This window comes from Diadema antillarum, unplaced genomic scaffold, assembly GCF_040938485.1.
Source record: "Diadema antillarum isolate AM-2024a unplaced genomic scaffold, OU_Dant_1.0 seq00000642_RagTag, whole genome shotgun sequence".
NCBI lineage: Eukaryota > Metazoa > Echinodermata > Echinoidea > Diadematoida > Diadematidae > Diadema > Diadema antillarum.
Genome location: NW_027271556.1, coordinates 206,605 through 226,999, shown reverse-complemented (window position 1 = coordinate 226,999; position 20,395 = coordinate 206,605). Strand labels below are relative to the sequence as shown.

The 20,395-nt window shown below is 40.4% G+C and overlaps 1 pseudogene; it reads right to left on the bottom strand.

The window, feature by feature from the left end:
* The window catches only part of LOC139736374 (uncharacterized), a 78,638-nt pseudogene that overhangs the window by 8,359 nt on the left and 49,884 nt on the right, over positions 1 to 20,395 (bottom strand).

The following is a 20,395-nucleotide window of genomic DNA, read 5'->3' as shown; positions in this document are numbered from 1 at the left end:
GGCTTCCACGGCTCTGCTCATCCCTCATGCCTCCCCCCCCCCCAACCATTAGGATGCATTCCTGAGACTCACCCAGTTTCGTAGTGATGGCTTCCATAGCTCTGCTCCTTCCTCCTCCACCACCTCCCCCCCCCCCCCCCCCACCATTGGGATGCGATCCCGACTCACCCAGTTTCATGGTGGTGGCTTCCATACCTCTGCTACTTCCTCCTCCACCACCTCCCCCCCCCCCCACCCCACCATTGGGATGCGATCCCGACTTAACCAGTTTCATGGTGGTGGCTTCCATAGCTCTGCTCATCCTTCCTCCACCCCACCCCCACCCCCCCCCCCCCCACCATGGGGAAGCCATCCCGAAACTCACCCAATTTTATAGTGGTAGCTTCCATGGCTGCCCCCCCATTGGGATGCGATCCCGAATCATCCAGTTTCGAGGTGGTGGCTTCCATGGCTCTGCTCATCCCTCTCCTCCCTCCCCCCCCCCCCCCCTCACCATTGGGATGCCATCCCGACTCACCCAGTTTCGTGGTGGTGGCTTCCAGCTGCTTCTCCAGCTCGCTGCACCTGGCCTTTAACCTCGGGACAGAGAAAGCCTCCACCTTGATCACAAAAAACAAAACAAAAACAAAAACAAGAAAAGAAAGGTAACATGAGGGCAGTGTTCAATTTCACATATGAGCCATCTTTATCCACGGACGATGAAGAGTTCAACAAAATAGTTCAACAGAGTTTATCTGTTGGCTAGTCTGTGTTTTTGTTTTCACAAATGATTACAATGAGTTGCAGAGAATGACCACAAATAACATAGTGACTCACTATCTTCAAATGAGTGATGTAGCAATATGAACCACCTCCTACAGTGACTAATTTATAAAACAACACACAAAGAGGGTAACTCATTATGACTGCAAGGCACAATGTAAAATAAATGATTTTGTACAGCTAGACATTGCATGACTGTCAGATGCTTGGTTGTTGATGGAAAACAACAACGAACGTTGCAAAAACCTGCAACCTCCCCCGAAGGCTTATCGCTGGCAATTTATTGTAGTCATGCACTCCAGAGAATTTCATTGGGGTTCACTTGTTAAAGTAGGACCAAAGTGATCATTAACTTCTTTCTGAAGCAAAACATCACCCCCTCCCCCTAAAAAAATCCTGATGATTTCATGCCATTCTTCAATAGTAAACAGGTTTCTCAGTGGATTTGTCTTTGCAAATCAAATCAAATCCATCTGGCAATCAGTACTGTACTCATTGGCAGATTCAAAACCCAAACCACAGAGTTTAACTTGATTTCCAGTGAGCATTTGTGCTCAATACAGGATTTAGAAAATCATTCTGATATAGACACCATTTCTACATGCACTCTACTTCAAGATGAAGCACTGAGTGAAAAATATTGATCTGCATCCCCATGCAGCGTGAAATCAAGTCAGTGTCGACACATGTAAAGATGTAGTCACCTGATGTGTGAGATATTGCACTAGTACGGACATGGCGTCGAAGCCTACACTGGCTTGGCGGAGTTGATCTTTGGCTAGGCTGAGTTCGCGGTTCCTCGTCTCGCAGACAGACTCTAGGCGTTTGATCTCCAGCGACGCCTCTCCGTTCATCAGGGACGTGTACACGAGGTCGGGAGGCGTGGCATGGAGCGGGTGGGGCGCTGGCTTCCCTTTTTGCCCATGCTTACCGTCAGCGTGCGGGTCTGTATGGTGTGGGGAGAAAGATGAAAAGTAGCTGCATGGATCAGACATCGTTTTGCTCAATTAGGCCTATCTCTCCTCTGTGGAGTTGAGTGCAAAGTCAAATGGTTTCCCATTTTGCTAAACAAAACAGGATACACTTAAATGTTTTTAAGCTGATTTTGCCTGGCAATACATTGAATGTCATATTTTCAAAATAACACGAAGTGTACTCACTATAGTTTACTGACTGATACAATACCTGTAAACATCTTGACCTATGATTGCCCCCCATAGCCAAAATAACATCATTAAAAATGCTGATCTATCCACTAAATATCTTAAGTGAAAAAAAAAGTATACGGAGAAACTGCATATATGAAAAGGCATTACATATTGCCGACATTACAGGCAATGAGGAAAGATGATTTAACTTTTTACGTAAGTGACTAAACCTGTTCCCTATATTAAAGTAGCAGCAATAGAGGACGATGTGAAACTATGGGGAAAAACAGACAAATGCATAGAACACTAAAAAAATGTGACCCTTTTTCATCAGAAAAAAATCAATGCAACAACAAAGTAAATATAGTTATCACCATAGCAACAGCATAGAAGCCTGCAGGTAACTGATCAATGAACGCGCAGCGTTTCATGGCTCTAGGGATTATACGACACAAACAAACTTCATATGACTATAATCAGTGTGCAGCGGTTATTGCGATAGCGTACTTACCCCTTAGGACCGACGAAAACAAGTTACAGAAATACATGCTTATTGTTATCACATCAATGAACAAATGGCTAATGCAGGAAAACCACTCTTGCACACGTCACAACCTGTTTATTTGAGAAAGGTCAACACTTGACAAGTCCATTTCCTTTATGCTTTGGCCCATACCACTCCTACAGCACTAGGCAATCACTTCCATGTTGATTCCTGCCTATGAAATTTTGACTCTGCTGTGTTGATTACCAGTACTTGTATCAGAGAGGAAAGGAACGGTTATAATACTAGGAATCTCAACTGAAGCAAAACCACAAGGATCTGAGATATCCTTAACGATTACTGAACAAGTTTTCACGATACACAGCACACAGGTCTAGGAACACATCTATGGCGACTCTGCGGATGATGAGTATCACATACTCACGACTAAAATAGTACTCAGTCCCACATACTGCCTGTGGTTTGACAACAGCTGTCTTTCTCACCCTCTCTCTATAAAAAAAAAAAATTGTATTGGAAATTAAAAAACTTTACAACACCGCTGACAAGTGACAATAAATCTGTATCTCTTGAGATTATCATCACACAAGATTATCATCACACCTACAGTATGAACGTTTAATGCAGTCGTCACACATTCTTAGTGGTGACCAGAAATTCAAGCTATGCTTTGGAACCAAGTGAAATGGTTAAAGTTCATACATATGGTGATATCTAGTGCATGTTTTGCTACACAACGTTGCACACTGGCACTGGTCCAACGGTCCCTGATCAGTGAAAATCACTGTCAGACCAGTAACTTTTTCAGGAATGGACCAGTAAAAAAATAGAAAAACTGGGTACCTACTGGTCCTAGAGGTAGGTCGGACCAGTAGAAAAAATGGGTTAGTGTGCAGCCCAGTAGCTACATGTACACTGTACATTATGTTTTATATCATTGTTCCTATAGTGCCTAATTCACTCACGATGTGGGGATAAGAACAGTTGCCGAGCTGTGTTACAACAATAGATTGCTCTTGCCTATCTCTGCCGGCACTATTCATGGCAAAGAGTGAGATACGCTCCCACATACAAGGAGCTCGATGGCAATTAATCATGGCCACTTCCTGCCTATGGGGGATTCATAGGTGCGTCAAGTCCACCATCCAATACCACCAGATTCAAACATGGCGAATGGGAAATGCAAGGCTGTGAATTTACAAAGCACATCCTCTTTAATACTTGGATATCTTCCACCTTGGGATCAGGTAATAACCTGGTTTATCATCTGTACTAAAAAAAAAAAAAAAAAAAAGGATTCCTTGGCATTAAAGGCATACACTTGTTTCAGCACTACATAGTGCATTTCCTAAAGAAACAGGCCGGCATTTGCTAAAAACAATTCAACATGAAAATTATGATGCAGACTTGCAAACTTGGGAAAAAGAGGAATTCTCACATAAACTTGGTGATGCCTGTGCTTAATGAAGAGTACTAGTATGATTAGACACACACATATTTGGAACTACATTTTATATCTCAATGATTCCTTTTTGTACAAATGATTGAATATCTGCAATCTAGATAACCAATTTTTGGTCAAAAAACCTCTTACCTCATTGAAAACTATTTTGTACCCAAAAGGTAATATTTCATGACAAATTTTTCCCAGTTGACTAGATCTAGCCTGGTACACTGATTTTAATGGAACTTGAAAAGGATGTGTTCCAATTTCATGTCAAGTCAATTGAACTATTCATCTGATAGTGAAATCAGTCATTGTACTGTAATCTCTTTAATGCCATTTGGGAGGATATAAAATGGTGCCTACTGCTCAGCAGATTAGACGTTCACATCCCTCTTGTTGTCATATTGTAAGATGAACCCACACAATAAATTTAATGCTGTATTCAGAGAAATCTTAAGGAAGATTTGTGAGCAAGGAAAAATTGTGTAACAATGACATCACACAATGTAATTTGCACATATCATGTGCAAGTGGGACCTACGTCACTGCTCTGGGAAGCCACAAGTCAACTCTAAATTTCACCAATTTATAATTCTGCCTCATTTTCATAAAACTTTCACTATTTTGCTTGTTTTGAATGTTTGCTCTCTATTGAAGTCAACTTGAATGCAATGTGCAACATCAAGGACAATCGCAACTGCAAGTAACTCAATTCGGAGGGCATTAAAAAGGGATAATATAAATGTAATGATATTTAACTGTAGAGTACAAATAAAAAGTAATAGATTGGGTTACATCAAAGACATAACCTCAAAATCAATGGCCATAAATTTATGGATACACATAATGTACAACTTAGCTATGCTAAATATGGCCATTGAAAAAAAAAAACCCATAAGTGCACACACACACAAATCCTTCAAATGAAAATCCATTGCTCTAAAACAAAGCACAAGGCCTCAATATCTTCATGACAACAGAACACCGGCCTACAATGAAACAAACAAATGTTAAAAAAAAGGGCCTCGGAGATAAAAGTACAGTCATCCGCAGAATGCTATCTTAACCTTTTGCTCAAAACCTCAAAATGTCATTTCAAGTTAGCAATCTCCCACGCTCTTTACCGTGATCGTTTTTCAAAGAGTCCACTCTTAGTCGCAGTCAGTCAAAGGAAGTCAAGGATCATATTCCCGATCATGACTCACTGTCTACCACTAGCTGACCAATAAGGTCAAAGCATCAGGAACATACCCCTGACCTACAAAAATACAGACCCTACAAACACATGCATCCAATCCAAGGGTGCATTCATCAACTCACTTCTGGTGTAGAATCAAGGTTTCCAAACAACTTTCAGGGAGTTTTGGGCAGTTGATAGAAGCAAAGTTGCTTTGATTATGGGGATAGAAATGCATTTCTGCAACGCTGAAAAAAAACCAAATGTGCGATTTCAAATAAATGCATTTGAGCCAGAAATGAGTTTTTGTAGAGTTGATAAACGCAAAGTCGTTTTGAAACATGTTTATAGTTTGGACTTGCCCACGCCTTCCACTGCCAACTTCATATCTCTGCTCCTTGGGTCATATTGCACAATGGAGCTGCACAGTGACAAGGCCTCCCAACTGACTCACGACAGAGTTAATAAACACAACAACTCAAGAAATGTGATCCGAAAGGCATTTGCAAACACATTTTGATAGTGGATATTATACAAATGATGCACAGGATAGAGTGCGTTAGTGTAGGCGTATAGTGCACTCGAGGGTATTTACAATTGTGAAACACGCACGAGGCGAAGCCAAGTGCATGTTGCACTACATTTGTACATTGTAAATACCCGAGAGTGAGCTACGCCTCCACTAACGCCACGAAATAATCCTGTGCATCATTTGTTTTATAAAATGGGTCGAAAATTCGAAAACTAACAGCGTTTTTCACGTACCTTTGTGGGTCAAGACGTCCGAAGACGTTCGTCCCAAACATTTACGCACGTCGCACTCGGAAATCCCGCACATACAGTATAAGTATAATGGGGGTTGGGTTTCCGGACACGTAGTTCCCGCATGAAAACTTACTTATTTTACCTAGAATATGCACCCTTTACCTTAAAGACTTGATATAGACTCCTCATACAGGCCTACTAGACAACATACTCTGAAAACGACGTGAGAATTAACCTGCTAAATCGTTGGATTTGCCCTTCAAAGTGACTCCATGTACGCATCCGGTCCCACAACACTTGGTCTACTGTACTGTACAAAGTGTACGTATAGTAGAGTATACGTACGCCACACATGTTATGCACAAGGGAAGAAAGGCCGGCCGGCTGGCAGCCCGAACTAGAAGTTGTTTACAGGATTGACAGCGCGTATGCATGCAATTCAAAGGAGCCGCCGCGCGCACAGACGATCGGCAATAGGATTTAACACGCAGTGCAATGGGACTAGATAAAGGAAGCACACGTGACTCATTTCAGCGCTTCCTATTGGCTACATTCTTGAACCCATTTTATAATGAACAATACAATGCATCAAATGAGGGAAAAAAGATGAATGCAGCCCAAGACACTTTATCTCTACATTCTCTATTTCTACACACCAAGGAACATGTGCTTTTATCAAGCACACAGCGCATTTGTTCCGATCTAAATTGCACATTGCAAGATTATGAAAGAAGGAGAAAAATGCAAGGTGGGAATGAAAACGAATCTGTATCAAGAATAACGCGATTTTATAGTTTTACTGAAGTACAATGAATGATTTTCGATGTTAATCAGAGTACTTGTATTTGTGTGAATTACTAAAGGGCTGTGTTTGTCTGTGTGTGTATATTTGTGCTAGTATGCAATTGCAATATATGCGGGGAAAGGAAAACATTCTAAGCAATTTAGGAGTGAGGTTGATAAACAAAATAAAAGAAATGAGATACGTCCAACAGGTGGTTGACTTCTCAAAACTGGAAACAAAAAAGGACATGTGAACAAACATTTGATATTGATCTACGGCAAGATACAAAGAGGAAGGCAAAACATACTGTAAAACGAGGAATGTTCGCGTGCATTTAAATTTCGCGAATTTCGCGAGCGCCAAGATTCGCAAAATTAAAATGCATGTGAAAGTTCTTGTCTACACTATATGCATTGAATGCCAGTGGCAGTTCGCGAAAATTTAATGCCGCAAAAAAGGCCGTCGGCTCCAATTCGCGAAAATTTCATGCCGCTAATGTATCATGTTTTACAGTATGACACAGAATTTGCATATAATAAATATATAACAAACAAAAGATGAAGTTCCTGACACATGGGACAGAAAGGATAGAACATGTTTGGGGGGCTCATATTCTAAATCTAGATCCATCTAAATCACGTCAGAGCTGAGTAAGCGTTGCCTAAATCTCCGACCACTGCTACTCGTGCCAAATTTGTAACCACAACAGAGTTTTTATCGTTGAGTGTAAACTTCCCCCTTCTCTGACATGCCTGATCCCTATGGGAAGGAATCATAAACCAGCGTACATTGTATGTGTGCCTATACTTGTTCCAAAAAAAGCTCTCATCATCATACACTGTTTAATTGGGTCATATAGGCAAAATATGAATATGTGTGAGTCATTACCAAATTCATTTACAGAGAGTTTTTATTCATAGAACAACAAACTGCAGAGCTGCTGTTGTAACAATCTTTTTGTTTGCTGTATTACAATATATATCATGGATGATCATTTGCTAGAAAGATTTGATAAATATCCATGTAAATTACAGTCTACCTTTTATCAGGAGCTTCTTTAAAAAGAAAGTTATTTGTATGTCAACGGCAGGATTAAAAGAAAAGTCTGAACAACACACTTTTTGTGAAATATCAGTCTCTACTTCAAAAACAAAAATCTCTTTAACATCACTTTATTGGCCATTAAAATACCTTTTACAAATGATATATCAACAAACACAAATGTAAACCTTGATGGACCGTGATGATTGCTTGATGTGTACCTTAAATAGCTTATTCAAAGCAATGCATTGCCTGCTATGCACCTGCACAGTCAGCACGGGTCATGCCGTGCTGTTGACATTTCTTATGAGCTCAACCACCCAAAGGAAATAATTCAATTCAGACGAAGTAGCATTCGGCTCCCTTATCGTGTATACTTCATAAGTACCAAGCATGAAGGTCTACATTTCAGCAATCTGAAAGCATAGTTTGGCTGCATTGACAGAGAGTAATACAAAGTATTTGTTTGATTTGTATATTTTATTGAGACAGATGCTGGGCTGACGTCTTGACGGAGAAAATAACGCATCATTTCTGATTGTAATATATCACTATAATCTACAAATCCATGTATCGTGAACAGTTGCCTTTCATACAAGACATGTATATCCTTCCATTATGTTTGAACGATAAGGAACTTTGTTCGAAGGTCAGGATCGTTGATACAAAAATAAAAAGCATGTGATTTTAGCAACAGGCTCCAACCAGCTTTTTATTTTTAGTCTTTAAAGTGTGTATTTCTAGGTAATGCCACCCAATGAAGTAAATGCCTAACCAGCCTGGTTCACTGGTAAAGGTCTTTACAGTGTAACAATCTATCACTTTTTTTTTTTTTGTGGGAGGGGGGTGGATGAGGGTGTTTTCAACCAGTATTCTGCAGCCCACGGCTTCTGGAAGCTCCATCCGCTTCATACGCTAAATAAAGACGCAGCTCCTTTGAAGATCAGATTGTGGGGGAAGAGACAAATTTCCCACTGTGCTTCTTGGTACTGATTGCTCAGTGAATTCTAGCATGAACCTAGAAGTGGCACAGCATGATGACAGGGCTTTCATGATACACAAGACAGCCTCCGCAAGCAGTAAACATAACATATTAATGGCCCTAGTCAAAGTTAAATGCATAGAATACATTTCTGTTTTACTTGTTCTTTCTAGTTGTACGCTGGAATTTCGAATGTATCATACCAGAGCTGTCTCCCCCCCCCCTCCCATTACATAAAAATTTCTTTTCAGAATGAGAAAAACACTTTTAGTGAAAACATTTTCATTCATCTGCATGCTAAAAGCTCACACAAAGCTCCTTTAGGAATAGAGAATACTACTACCTGGGGGTGTTTCATAAAGCTGTTTGTAAAGTTACGGACCACTGATGAGTAACTGATAATCAGTTCTGATGTGCTATACAATGTACTTATCAGAATTTCAATAGTTCAGCACAAGAACTGATCACCAGTCACTCGTTTAAAGTTGTTCAAAACTTTGCGAACAGCTTTATGAAACAGGGCCCAGGCCAAGTTGATTGGGGGGGGGGGGGGCAGCATCTGTAACTATTGATATGTTGCACGCACAAGATTCAGATTGCTAAAGTTAAGAAAAAGTAAAAAAAAAAATTCATGCAAGGATGCACAAAACGTGATTGAACGTGGATTTTTTAGTTTTTACACAACGCACAGCTAACAGACAACCATCTATGAAAGTGGTTACACGAAAAATTGAAATACAAACTGCAGGCCCATCTCAATTTCCTCAAATGGAAGACACGCATACACACACACACACATGTGCGTATAAAAATCATGCAGATTTCCAAGTCTGCTCCCCACAACTGCGTGGGATATGGGGGACGGATATACTCTCTCGCAGGGGGAGGAAGAGTTGCCATGGCAACGATAATTGCTTGGCTCTCCAAATCTGGCGGAATTACGGTTTGAGATGAGAATATCAGATCGCTGTGGATTGGGAAAAGGGACCGAGAATGGTTTGGCTTCCTCTTCCGATTTGAGGGGTAACAGGTGCATGGCTACTTCTTCTACCCCCCCCCCCCCCTCTTCATCAATTCTCTTCTCCCAAGACATGGGACTTCAAATTGAACAGCTTGTAGAACAGGACATCAACCTTAGTTTGAAAGGTTGGTTGTTGCCTTATTGAATCAATTGATTTCTCCATTTGCTATTCTCTTATTTCCTTATCTATTAATTAGTTAATCAATTTAATACTATTTATTGATACTTTTTATCTTTTCATTAATCTACTGATTGACTAATAATTCACATTTCATTCAATCATTTCTTATCAATCTGTGGATTTACTTACCAATGTAAGTATTCATTTATTTATTCACAAAGTCACCTATTTGTATTTTTGTATTTGTCTATCTATTCTTTGTCCTTTTTTCCAGTTGTATGACTTTCTATATCTATGCATGAATTTATTCATTGACTGATATGGCCAATTCTTTGCTGTGTTGGGAAGCTGCTTTCTTATACTGCCAGCATACAGTAGGCTGGTGAGGAACGCAAGGTGGCTCACTGTATCCCTAGTTCAACAAGATGTTGGAATACATGTGCATGTCACATGTGACAAAAGAAGAAACTGACTCATCTTTCCTCCCCTTCATGAAGGACAATGCTCTCAAATCACGCCTTGTCTTTGATAATATGTCTTCTACATGCTGGTTGCACAGGCATTAGTCACCAATCACCCTTTGTACAGTTTCTGTCATTTATCATCCATTATATAGTTTCTATCTCTCAGCAGAGAAACCTCTCTATTGCCTGATTTTAAAACACAAAGATGGTTAGAAGTTGATACAAACATGTGCTGTAGATCTACTTGAAAATACTACAGTGGCTGTAAAATGCTTCACATTTCAACTTTTGACTATTGCTTGAGAAAAATATTACATTGTTAGCTTCAGAAGATTATAAACATTAAAACATTCTGCAAAAGCTCATTTCAGGTATGTGCCATCCAAATATCCATGAGGGTAATGAGCCACTGGACACTGTCTGCCATCATAATTACAAACAAGCCAAGTCATTTGGGGAATGGAATTGAAAACCTATTTGGAAGATGAAATGTGACTATGCCAGGCTGAACAGAGCCCTAGCCTTCAGCTGGACGAGCAAAAGACACCCAGGCTTAAACAGTCTGAGGTTCATTGTGACAAAATGGTGAAAGGAAGATACGAACACGATAGCTACCCTTCAACAGCGCCCGGTTCTGACACCAGTCCGTCCTCGTGAATACGCCATGCACGGCCAGACGTTGACCCAAGATGACCTTCATAGGAGAGGCTGATCGCCGCCCCTCAACGCCATTGGTGCGCGTGAGGTGCTTGCCTGCGTACATGGTGTGAGGTGTAACGAACTGGAACTACCCTTGTCTCACCCTGCCTTCATCTTTCCTCTACTCTCACAAACGAAAAACAAGACCCCGATTCGAACCGATAACGTACGGTGTCTCTTTTCCGAGCACAAAAGCCCATGCCTAAACCCAGCCACTGGGTGGCACCTCCGATAATCGCGCGGCAAAGTGGGTGACGCGCGCGTCAGCTGTCAAGCAAGTTTACCCCCTCGTCGATCTCTCCCTCCCCCCTCTTGTTCGTGCGAGGGCCCCCTATATTCTCTAGTGATGCCTTCCTTGAGAGGCTTCCTGCCTGAGCAGCTCAGCACGATATCACGTCACTAGTGCTCTGCAGCTGCAAAGATATCTGGATAGAGTCCCAGGAAGGGGTCATTATGAAGCCACTGCCACTAACACGCTTCCAACGGTGAAAATCAACAAACTCTCTCCTTCTTGCTTCTATTCCCCACCCTCCCCCTCCTTTTACCAATATCTTAACAATCAAGCCAGCTAATGAGGCAGTACAGGGATTACAATTTGACAGGATATTGACTAACATTAACAAACTAGGCAGGTAATGTTTAAAAATCACAGCAGGCTGAACACTCTCATCCACGACCATCTTTTACTGTCCCCTCTCCCGATTTTTGTCAAGAGATGGCTTGGTCCATAGAGGCAGGAATTCACCTTCCCCTCCTACATAAGACAAAATGTGTCAGAGATCCCACACTAAAACTGCGCAGGTCAGACACTTCTGACAGACAGCAGATCTGCATTTCCTTCCTTCATCCACCCTTCAACTCTCGCTTATTCACCACATATTGCTGTCCTCATTTGAACGGGCCCTGCGATCAGTCACCGATCGCTGAGACGCTGTTCGCCCAGACACGAGCTTCCTGAAGTGGGTTTAGCTCCAAGGAGTGTGCAAAATCTCACCTGCTCAAGTATCCCCATTACCATTTCCTCTCAACATTTCAAATTCTCTCTCCCTGTCTGCAATCTCACATGAACTGCAATACTCAAAATCCAGACGGTGTATGATCTCAAGGCAAAATGATGAACTTAAGTACTTACAGATGAGCTGCCCCCTCCCCCATATCAAAATACTATAATCAGTGACATGGTATGAATATCATCCTCATGAATTCAGACTCTTCCAAGAACTTCGCATTTGCTTCACAGCACAGTACAATGATAGCAATAGAAAAATTAATCTTTGTCACTCCACTAACAACCAAATGCTGGAAAACTACTGTATTAAGGCTGGAATACTCCTATAGACAACTTACTCTCATGAAAGTAGTCATGCAAGTTTCTAAATATGATTGCTGAACATCTTTCAGCAGTAAAAATCTACTCCTTGGTTGCATAATTTCAGGGGAAAAAGAGTGCATACAATTTGGAGGATGAGTAAATTTGTTGAAGATGCCTATCAAAAACAACACATCTCATGCCTGATCTCTTTGTAAAAAAAAAAAAAAAAATAAGAGCTACTAAAGAATACGAATGAAAGTGACCACATTTGGTAGGTGGTCATTGCAGAAAGGTTGCCACTATTCAACATTTCTTTTGATAAATGAAAATTCCAATTACTGCTACATGATCAGATGTCCACTTCAGGCAGGTTGCTGTAGAGATTCAGTTTTTGCATCGATGTGTTTAGCTCATTTAGGACGAGTCCCAAGAATATTGAGGCAGGTGTCTATGGAAAATGCGTGTTATAGCAAATTTAAAGTCCGTCCTCAACGGTTTAATGACATCATTTAATGAAGTCAGGCAATGCTTCTCACGTTCTTTGTTCAGAGATGCACACTCTGTTATATCTCCCAAACAACTCTACAGAGAGTATTGTCTAACAGCATCCACACTCTACAATCCTTTTCTCATGCAATCTTGCAAACTTGTGCTGAAAAAAGGGAAGTGACAAGGCTCCAAGGACGCTCTCTACCGATGACGTCTGGATAGCGGGAGGGCCTCATCATGCTTCACACACCAATGAACAAGGGTGATGCAAGACTCAATAGACTTGTAACCATGGTAACTGACGAGAGAGGTTATTAGACACATCGGCAAGACAATTAGTGTGTTTCCACTCTTAAGGGGGCTACATGCAGCTGAAAGATATATTATTTTAACGTTGGAGGGGAATTTATACAGTATTTGCCATGTATCTGGGTTGAACTGTTCAGCTCACTTTTAAAATCATATTACTCTATGTAAAACATGTAAGCTCAAGCACATACAGTACCAGATTTTCACAAGCTGATACTTCATGGAAATCTACCTACATGTACCAGCATTATTTTTCCATGCTAAATAACTTTAACAATAGCATAATCCTACATACAATGGGTGACTTTCACAATGCTTTCTTTTCTGGACCTGAGATATGTTTACCCATTATTTTTTTTTTCCCAGGGCCCAACAACCACAACTTGATGACATTGTTATTTTGATGATTCAGATGACACGTTGACACGTATCCAAGAACTCTACACTGAAGACAAAAAATATATCTCTATCTACCAACAGAGGAATATGGGGGGGGGGGGGGGGAGGTTACATTGAACACATATCTAATAATGGCAAATGGATCTGTGCACTTTTGTAAACTTTCAAAATTCATTACTATATTTCTGTAAAAGTAACTGCCAATATTACTCGTGCAGCACAGAGGTCTATGTACAGCATATGAAAAGGAAGGCTGTCAGTGTCATGGCAACTTGCCATTTTTCCTGTTCATGACAAGGCAGCAGTTTCGCTTTCCTATCATACTATGCAAATCCATCCAGCGTTTTTGAGGAAGGAATTGATAAGAAGTGGGAGATTAGATGACCACTCTCGAAAGTACTCCTAGGCTTGGCTGTTTATGAACATCAGAGTGGAATGTAAAGTATTATTTTCCTTGAACATATCCACATCTCTTTTTGCCTTCAGATAAAACTCGCTAAACCTCTAGTGTTCTTGTTATGATTTGCGTCTGAGTTGAGATCCCGTTTTCCCATCACAGCTGTGATTACATGGAATGTTGTGAGCCCATGCCTCTACAGTAAACTGTACATAATGTCCCCAACGAGGGCGCTAACCCCCAACATCTCCATTGCCCTTACAAATCACAGTTTTTACGGCCCCAAATGGGGCCATCCGATCCCCTAGTTTACAGATGGTGATCTCCATCTACTATGAGAAGTTATGTCTTCTTTTAAAGGCAGGGAAATGGACAACAAAGGACTTATGGATCTGGAAACGACATAAAGGGATGATAAAAATTTAACAGTACCGCTAATAAAGAATGCCATCACATGATTAACATTACCTAGAAGCCTAAAGAAAGTAGCCACATTTACTGTTGATGTCCTCATTGTCATTGTTTTTATCAACCCCAGTCTGAAACATTGCGTCTCATACACATAATACCAGTTCATTAAAAATAAAGACAAACATTACGCACTGATGGAGCTTTCCCTCCTACCCACAAATTACAGTGATTCCCCTGACTTCTATTGAACTTTCTCTCAAATGCTATAATATTTCCAATCTCATCTTCACTGGCTACTTTTTTTTTTTCATCCGTATATTCTCCTGATATTCTCAAGATGATAAGAAGAGGGGGGATGTTGTCTCAGAGTCTGGGAGTACAGAAAGCGACATGAAGGCTCTACCGCACAGCCAAAGGTGTACAATTTGTAGGTGTTGAGGGAGGGGTAAACTCTTGGGGGGTGTACAGGTGCATGAGTGGACCAGCCTCACCCCCAGACTGTAATTGATGGGACTAAAGGCACCATGTCACTGGCTCAGTCCAATGTCCCGTATGACCCCAAAAGCAAGATAATCTAAGACTCAGATAAACAGGTGTACCACTGTGATATAAATATATGCAAACGATATCCCTAAGATTCTTTTCTCCTTACTCCTCGTGGAAAATGTGGAAACGTTGAGTGGTCACTCCTGACAAGTGCTTCCTGCTTGTCATTCACAGATGAAAGTCATCGGTTGAGCCAGGACACAAGTTTGCACTTCACAAATATGGCACATGAGAATGCACAAAGACAGTGCCTTAGGCTGTCAAGCCAGGCTAGAATAGGACTAAGCGAAATGTTTGGCTACACTCAACAATTATGACAAACAAGCCTGCATTCTGTTTCGCTTTACTTGTTGCTTGTTTGCTTGCCTGTTTTTTTCATCATCGTCAGGTGGGGTCATATACAAGCTGTACGCAAGTCTAATAATGGAAATCATAACTGCATCTATGCATGGGTAATTTTTGCCGATTGTAGACTGGCTTTCAAATTCCATCTCAGTCGACAGAAGGTTGATCCTCCCCTAATTTGCATAGATGAGGATCATCCATCTTCTCCCTGCACTGGTACTCATTAATATTGCTACATTAGAAATCTGTATGGATATCATTTCCCTACAAGGATTGCCATATATGTGAAGAGTCTTACAAACAGTCACATCCCTGCCAAATCTAGAAAAGGAGATCTTTGAGCTATGGCGCGGAGAAGTATTGGCCAGTCAACTCTTCAACACATTATGCACTATTTTGGGTTACGAGTCACCAAAGATCAGAGTTGGATCAAGGTTCGGGTTCTGTACCTTTCTGAGAGGATCCCTTCTTGTTCTGGTGATCGGCCGATTTCTTGGAGGCGGGCACGGCTATCTTCCTCGACGGGGCTGACGTGATGAGGGTGCGACAACAGGAAGGAAGAAATTGATATAACAACATCAAAGATGAGATCAGAGTACCTCGATAACAAGGAATACCTATCATTTTGAGGCTGATGTCATGTCTAATCTAGATCAAGATGCTATTCTGAAAATTATGACTTAATGTATACATTAGTATAGATCTATGATACGAGTTTAATTCAGTGACTCATGCTCATTCGGATGTTTGTTCATCACCTTCTAAAACTGTCACAATAAAGCCCCCCTTCATACTGGCAATGACGTTAGTCGGTACATCAATCATCATTATATTTGTTAAAAAATGCGGATGGAAGTACGGATGGACGGACAACCCGAAAACATAATGCCTCCGGCACCCTTCGGGCGGAGGCATAAAAATAAAATAAAATAACAAAATTGAGACCACAGTCCAAGCCCCGGCTACCTGCTTCAAACTTATGAAACAATGAAGCCACTACTAACAAATCAGAACAATCTTTCTATAGAAGGAGATATATATCTGGAAAGTAAATACTGGTGGGTTTATTTGTCTATTACAACTTTTCATGAAAAGCAAAAAGAAACAAAAACAAAAACAAATTCATAGGCTAAGAATACTGTAAAACAAGAAATGTTGGCATACATTTTAATTTTGCAAGAGCCAAGATTCACAAAATTAAAATGTACACAAAAGTTCTGTCTATGCTACATGCATTGATTGCCAGTGGAAATTCATGAAAATTCCATGCTGTGATAATGTCTTGCTTTACAGTATGCCAAAGAATGATAATTACCTCATATGCTATAAAAAACAACTAATTTTATCTGCCCTTTTAAACATAGAGACAAGCACGAACTTGTTCACAAAATCATCAGACTCATGAGCTTTATCTTAGAGAGTATACCTTACTATAGTAGAGTAAAACCCTTCTTCAACAACTGATATTCATGTAGCGTATAAACCCTGTATTAAATTGCTGTAAATTCTATAATTCTATAAATTTCAATGACAAAGCAATGATACCCTCTCAATAATTGTATCACATACCAGCATCCACATTTGTTGAGCTGGACCCTGGGCTAGTCTTGCCCCCAGACTTTGAGTGTGTTGCCCGGCCCGTGGACAATGTGGCGGTGACCCGATTCTTGGAGGTGCCGTTTGATGATGGAGGCTTGCTGGTCGTAACATCTGTGAAGCAAAAAACAAAAGCATCCATTTATATTCAAATCCACTGATCATATGCATGACATGGATTTCTGTGTTTCAACTGTATGCCTTAATGAATAGTTTGAAAGACTCCCAAGTAGCCTTGAATTGGCAGTGCTAGATAATGTATATATTTTAATTATTTGAATGTTACATTTCAATATTAAAAGGTTAGTACAAACACATTTGTTACTCAAATCATATTTTACATTGTTTATGTATGTTGCATGATTTATTACGTACATTTCTTTTTTCAAAACATAAATGGGTAATGTTCAGTTACCACATCAACAACCCCAAACCACATCACAACACATACATGTAGATGACCAAATACAGCATGAAAAGTCTCCTACAAGATGTATACCACATAAAATACATGCTTGGTGCAACACTTGGAAAACAACAGTGAGAACAATGACAACCGCCAGTAGTTCTGAGTCAGAAAATGAAATGATCTCACACTAAACAAAGAGGGCAGGCTCCGCATCTGCCTTTCCCCAGTGTAGAAAAAGACACAGAATATCACTTCAGTGAAGAAGTGCACAGAGTTTACAAGCCCAGTCAGGAGTGGGTACTAACAGTACGGAAAGTGTATGGGTTATACACAGATAGACAGCACAGACAGTTGACTGAAAACAAGATCGAATTAAGACGAATGAAAGAAATCTTTCTAAGTTCGAGGAGGGCAATAGAGCAATATGTTTTGTTTGTTTGTTGGTTTTTTTTTTTTAAGGAGGTGAGAAAGACATGCCCAAGAATGTTGAAAAAGAATCTAGGTCATTCTTCGGTACCAGACCTTTCCCCATATTCATATCTCACCGGGGCTCTTCATGATGCTTTAAATTCCGGTATAATCATGACACTCAGGGTCACTTTTATCAGAATTAATGAAGGTCAGGCTAAGCACAACCACCATGTAATGAGTCATGCCCGACTGACGAAAGGTGAGATTAAAGATAGAGACACGGACAGCACAGCACGTAGTAGATGAGGCAGAAAGTGTGATGGGGTTCACACGGAAGTCTGAAGCACCCAAATACATTAACAGTCTGTGTGCACATGAGGGGACATCACACTGGTCTGTTCCATTAATAAACCATTAATGCGTGGGTGACAACATTGAACAATGACATATAGAGTGCTGTGATGCTACAGTAAGCTATTGAAGTTCTTGATATAAAAAAAAATAAATAAAATGTACAAAATGGAAGACTTCATCTTCATGCTTGATGTTCTGATTTTATTTCATTCCTTAAGCATGGCACATACTTCAGTCAGGGAACTGTTCTTCTGCAAGACACTTGAAAGATTCATGAAGCTACATGTAGGAGGAAAGTTTCTTTTACTTAGACCATAAAGCTGCTATCCAGGTTCTTGTGGGGTGTTTCATTTAGTTTTGTCCTTTTTTTTTTTGGTGGGGAGGGGGGGGGGGGAGAGGATGGACAGGAAGACAGCAGGCCAAGAAGACCAAGAGAAAAGAGGGGTCAAGGAAGGAGGCTCATATCCATACTGGAAGAGGGGTAAGAAAAAAGTTTGTGTGAAATATACCAGAGGGAGGAGCGAGAGAAGTGTACCAGATACCAAGGATGGAAAGGTGGAGCAGAGATTTGGGTATTAAATTTTCTGCCAGGGAAGAAAACATCTTGCGTCATGGTACCACGCACAAACTTTCATTCTCACTACACAACCCTCAGATTTGAGTGAAAGAGAAACAAAATGAAGTTTTCTCGCAGGTATAAAGTGAAAGTGCAATCTTCAATATGTGTAAAGTATTCTACTGAGGCAGATAACAGCAGTTTTGCTGAGTAGAAAAGGAAACATCAGCTAGTCAAGTTGGACCCCCTGTTCATTACCACTACAGTAAACACATGCTGGCTTTTTGTCAAACTCTGCACTAAAGCTATATGAATGCATATGTGAGATTTCATTCCTGTGAATGTAGATGGTGCTTATTCACTCCCATGTCCATCAGTTGAAAAAAAAAAATGATGTAAGAATTCATTCATTTGAATTCATTCATGTTGTAACAATGATTTGCTATGCAACATTTAGTTAATGATCGAATGTATGAGGCTAGTTACGCTCATTCGCAAAAACCAGAGAAGCAATACCACAAATCCACAGGTATCTAATACGGGTGAATCACCTGCTACGAATGAAGTCTTTATCATCCATGCTCTCATGGCCAACACAGACCAAAAAAACATGTGTGATTGTTGACTGGTGTTAGGGGGCTGGTAGAGTTAACACAGCATGCTAATGAGTCAACGGCAAGTGTTGGTGTACAACTCGTGCACTAACAAAATACTCACTTCTACCCGACGTTGTAGATTTGATTGCCGACCGATTACGCCTGGCATTTCTCACTACATGGGTGATGCCAATAGTGGAAACAAAAAAAAAAAATGATGGAATGATAGATAGATGTGGATGGTGACAGTGACAAAAAGGAATGAATAATGAAAGGAAAGAAAGATGCAAATAAGATGTTGATGTTGATTATGGTGGGTGTATATAATATGAGTTGAGAGGAATTGAATGAAGTTAGGGAAAGAATAAGGAAGGACAGTAAGAAGGATATAAGCATTAGCAACAAGGAGTAAAAGATTTAAGGATTCAAGGATTTAAGGAGTAATAACGACATTGGGATGACAGAAAATTTGTGATAAATAATGGATGTAATAGAATGAAGTCAAGAAAGATTTCATGATAGGGGAATATGGGGGAGGTGTCAATGGGGGGGGGGGGGGTAAGAATGATAAAAATCAAGAAATGGAGTAAGATGGAAAATTGGATGTTTGAACATCAGTTGGAATGTTGTTGAAAATGATGGATGATGTCATGCAATGATTATGAAAAAGGAAACAAATAAAACCATGGGAAACTTTGTTAGCTGTTAGTGTAAGAGTATACATGTGCTTAAAAAGAAATACATGCCACCAACTCAAATATTCAACCCACTTACTTGCTAATTTTAATGATATACACCGTAATGCAAAAATAAAAATGATTTTTAATCTATAGCTACAATGGAATACAGTTTTTCTGCAGAATTTGTTTAAATCTGAAAGGTGAAGTAATGGCTAGAAGGTAAAATCTGTTCTTAGTTGGTCAGGGCTGTTTTTTTAAATCTAATTTTATTTTCTGTGAAATACATTGCACATACAAACTGCAGCAAAGTCCTCATCAATAATTAGCCATCAGCTACACTGCTTTCACAATGTGCAAGGGCACCAGCTCTGCTAAAAGAGAGTGCTGTGCCGCTGAGATTGTAATTACCACAGCGGTATTTTGTCATCATCATTTCACTTCTCTGTAATTTCCCCCAATAGTCTGCTATCGTGAAGCCCATCAATAACAGCACCACACACATGGGTTGTCCAGAAATGGGAAGTCATGTGTCCAACGCTGAATGCCAGAAAAGCATGATAAATGTCAAACCCTCTGCCCTCGAGGCTTCACCGGAACTCATTATCTGCCATTCAGTGACGACGTTGTCATATATTCTTGTGATCACCCTTACGCCCTGAATGTAATTTG